The following is a 200-nucleotide window of genomic DNA, read 5'->3' as shown; positions in this document are numbered from 1 at the left end:
TGATAACCAGAGCAGCACAGAAGACTGAGTCACTAGGCGGCCATTTTTGATTTGGTAAAGAAAAAAATCCCGTACACGCAGTGGGTGAATGCAAATGAGATAGAGACACAAATATATGATAAATACACACCCTTCAACACAAAACGATCTATTCTGTATTTATAAACCGCCAGATGTGCTTGGTGTACTTGTTCCTCTTT

The sequence above is a fragment of the Ascaphus truei genome, chromosome 6, assembly GCF_040206685.1.
Source record: "Ascaphus truei isolate aAscTru1 chromosome 6, aAscTru1.hap1, whole genome shotgun sequence".
Taxonomy (NCBI): Eukaryota; Metazoa; Chordata; class Amphibia; order Anura; family Ascaphidae; genus Ascaphus; species Ascaphus truei.
The sequence above is the reverse complement of the archived record's forward strand: the minus strand, read 5'-3'. Positions refer to the sequence as shown.